The sequence below is a fragment of the Propithecus coquereli genome, unplaced genomic scaffold (assembly GCF_000956105.1).
Source record: "Propithecus coquereli isolate 6110/MARCELLA unplaced genomic scaffold, Pcoq_1.0 Scaffold231, whole genome shotgun sequence".
NCBI lineage: Eukaryota > Metazoa > Chordata > Mammalia > Primates > Indriidae > Propithecus > Propithecus coquereli.
Window position 1 is genome coordinate 1,941,837 of NW_012147853.1, and position 4,533 is coordinate 1,946,369.

Here is a 4,533-nt window from a genome sequence, read left to right on the forward strand (position 1 = left end):
CTCTCTAAACACTATGTGTTTCGAGTAATTATTTGTTCCTTTGCCAAAGAGCTCAGGAGCGAAAAGCAGCTGCAACAAGTGGTGACCCCAACATGACTCAGGAATCCGTGTGTCCAGAGAGCATTTTCACTGTCTGGACTACAAGGGGAATCATCCCGGTGAGAGACAGTCCCGCCTGCTGCTTTGGGAAAGGGACTGAGGCCTGTAGTTTCTGAAGGGGATTTCTAACATGGGGCAAGAGCTGACAAAAAGATCAGCAGATCTATCTGCGCACTTTGCAGCAGCTCTTGAAAGCTGCTCAGTGTTCTGTTGAACCAAAAGTCTTACAGCAGCTCTTATGTGCAGTGAGGCAACATTGTCCCAGGTTCCCAGATGAGGACACATTAGATTTAGAACTCTGGGAATAAGTAGGGAAGATTTTTGGGAATAATTTTGAGCAGGGGGATCCTGTGCTCCTTGCCAGGTTAACTACATGGAACCTGGTGTGAACAGCGCTGACTCCCTTACATGTTCCTACCAGTTCTAATCCATTGGAACCCGCTTCTCCTCCTCCGCCGTCTGCTCCGCCAGGGGAGCCTGTGTCCCCTGCTGTAAAATTTCTGAATCCTGAGCCACTCTTTCCAGCATCGCCTTCCTCGGCTGAACAGGAGAAGCACCTACCTCCTCCTCCTCCTCTTCCTCCTCCCCCTCCCCTCTCAAAGGGGATCTCTATTGCTCCCCTGGTAAACCATCCACTTTTCAACATTGCCTATGAGAGGGCCAATCTTTATGGGGACGAGATTTGCTAGAACAATGGAATCTTCTAACTACCCAGCCTTTTCAGTAGGGGCCACTGCTCAGGTGCATCCAATACAACCCACACCTTTACAACGGACTAATTCGCCCATCTGGATAGAGCAGTGGCCCATTAAGCAGGATAAATTAAAACATTTAAAATCTCTTGTCCAGGACCAACTTAAAGTGGGACACATAGAACCTTCCCTGAGACCATGGAACACTCCTGTATTTGTCATACCTAAAAAGAACCATAAGTGGCGTTCACTACAGGACCTAAGAGCTCTTAATGCTATTATAGTCCCCATGGGACCCCTACAACCCAGTCTTCCCCAGATGTTGTTAATTCCAAGAGATTGGCTTTTGATTGTAATTGATTTAAAAGACCGTTTTTTCACAATTCCTCTAGCGAAACAAGACCAGGAAAGATTTGCATTTTCTGTTCCCACTTATAATAATGCCCATCCGGTCGACAGGTATCACTGGAAAGTCCTGCAAGGAATGTTAAAGAGTCCCATTATTTGCCAATATTATGTTCACCAAGCCTTACTCCCTTCTCGGCTCCAGTTCCCATCCACTATCATCTATCACAATATGGATGATGTATTATTAGCAGCTCCTACTCAAGCAGAATCATTATCATTGTTTGCCCATGTACAGACATATACTACCATCCCTGGGCTGCAAATTTCCCCAGACAAAATACAACTTACCGAACCGTGGCGGTATCTTGGTTATCTACTTTCTTTGTGTTCACTGTGACCCCAACAAATAGCAATCTCCTTGCCTTTTACCCTGACACTACATTCATTACAACAACTTTTGGGACACGTGAATTGAATAAGTCCCACTTTAGGAATTACTAACCAACAAATACATCATCTTACTACATTAAAGGGTCATCCAGATCTATCTTCACCTGGTTCACTAACATCTCTGGCATTACAGGAATTCCATGCTAGGAACAAAGCCCTTAATCACTGTCAGCTGTCACACAGCATTGACCCAGACAAACCCTTTCTTTTATTTATCTTCAACACCCCCATCTCCAACTGCTCTTATAGGCCAATTAACACCTCACATGCTCCTTTGAAATGGTTATTTCTACCTCACACTCCCTTCAAAAGCTTTCTCTCCTAGATCTCTCTACCTCTTTGATTATTAATGCACTGTTGTATACAATTGCTTGGATTAGGTCCACATACTATATGTCTCCCTATTCCTAAAAACCGTGCAACTTTACATAATTCTTTACTTTGGCAATCAGCCCTTGCAAGTTATGTAGGTTCTCCTTCCTTCCGTTACCCCACTGACAAGCTTCTCTCCATTCTCTCCTTAATTCCTGTACAACCGCTTGTAAAACTTTCCCCTACACCTCTTCCCACCACCCAGACAGTGTTCGTAGATGGCTCAGATGATCATCTAAAGCAGGAATTGCATGGAAAGATGGTGATTGGAAATATTTATCCACCACCAGCTTTCCCTCCACTCAACAAGCAGAATTAGGGGTGCTTATATTAGCTTTAAAAACATTTCCATTAGAACCCCTAAACATCATCACTGACTCCCATTATGTATTCTATTCCGTTCTCCGTATTGAAAATGCTATCATTAAGGATATACCTAATCAAACTTTACTTCAACAATTCCTTGTTCCGTAGCACTTATTAGCTATCTGGTGACACCCCTCTTTATTTCTCATATTCATGCTCATACCCCTTTGCCTGGACCTCTGACAGAAGGAAATAATGCCATTGATCATCTCGTTTCTTACCACATATATTCCACTAATGCCTTTAAAAATGCTGCAACATCCCATCAGTTCTTTCACCAAAACACTCAAATGCTTACTAAACAGTTTCCCGTTACCCAGAAATAAGCATGTGTCCTTGGAAATAATACAGGGAGGAACTTAGCTGAGCAGGCCATTTTCTCCTTCAGCTTTTGATCTCTCCGCTTCTCTCTAAACACTATGTGTTTCAAGTAATTATTCATTCCTTCACAACCAAGCTCAGGAGCGAAAAGCAGCTGCAACACATCCTCATTCTTTCAAATTCACAGTTTGGTTTGTGATTATCTTTCAAATTTTTTTAAGAGCAATTTTTGTGAAACCGTGGATAAGTCAAAATAGTGTGTTATTTTTGAATATGAGTTCTGCCATGGAACCAATGCTGCACAGACAGCTCAAAATATCAATGCATTGTTTGAAAAGGAATTGGCACAACATGTCAATGGTTTGAGAAGTTCCATTCTAGTGATTTTAATCTTGAAAATGAGCCACATGGGGAACCTCAGACCAAGGTGGATAATGATGAGCTGAAAGCTGTAGTGGAAGTGAGTCCATCTCAACTTATACATGAATCAGTAGCAAGGTTTGATGTTACTATTCCAACAATATTGGATCATTTGAAACAAATCTGCAAGGTAAATAAGCTGGATAGATGGGTACCACATAAAGGAGTATCAGCAGAGAAATCATTTGGAAGATTGCCTTTATTTGCTATCATGACATAAAGGCAAACCATTTCTGCATTGTGTTGTTATGTGTGATGAAAAATGGATTCTTTTTGACAATTGAAAGCATTTGGCACAATGGTTGGATAAGGATGAAGTGCTGAAAACACAGTCCAAACCTGAATATTTATCAAAAAAAAAGCTAATGGTGTCTGGTGGTCCAGCACTGGTATTATCCACTATAGCTTCATGAAATCTGGTCAATAGATGACAGAGGATGTCTACTGTAACCAATTGTATGAAACGATGAGGATGCTTGCAATTAAGCAGCTGAGATTGATCAATGGGGACAAGCCAATCCTCTTGCAAGACAACATTTGACCACAAAGGCTGTAAAGTAGCGGAGACAACTCACAACATCAACAACGCATTTGACCCAGGAACTGCTAATGAATGTACAGTGCAGTGGTGGTTCAAGAAGTTTTGCAAAGGAGACAAGAGCCTTGAAGATGAGAAGCACAGTGCCCATCAACCAATTGAGAGCAATCGTTGAAGCTGATCCTCTTACAACTACACAAGAAGTTTCTGAAGAACTCAAGTTTGACCATTCTACAGTCAGTCGTTCAGCATTTGAAGCAAATTAGAAAGGTGAAAAAGCTCAATAAGTGGGTGCCTCATGAGCTGACCAAAAATCAAAAGAATCATCGTTTTGAGGTGTCGTCTTCTCTTCTTGTAAGCAATAACAAGGAACCATTTCTCAATCAGATTGTGATGTGCTACAAAAGTGGATTTTCTATGACAACTGTTGATGACTAGCTTGGTGGTTAGACTGAGAAGAAGCTCCAAAGCACTTCCCAAAGCCAAACTTGCACCGAAAAAAAAAAAAAAATCATGGGCACTGTTTGGTGGTCTGCTGCCAGTCTGATCCTCTATGGCTTTCTGAATCCTGGCGAAACCATTACATTTGAGTAGTGTGCTCAGCAAAGCGATGAGATGCACTGAAAACTGCGATGTCTGCAACCAGCATTGGTCAACAGCAAGGGCCAAATTCTTCTCCATGAAGCACCACATCACATGTGGCACAACCGATGCTTCAAAAGTTGAACCAACTGGGCTATGAAGTTTTGCCTGATCCGCCATATTCACATGACCTCTTGCCAACTAACGACTACTTCTTCAACCATCTTGACAACTTTTGCAGCATAAAAGCTTCCACAACCAGCAGGATGCAGAAAATGCTTTTCAAGAGTTTGTAGAATCCTGAAGCATGGATTTTTAAGCTACAGGAATAAACAAACTTATTTG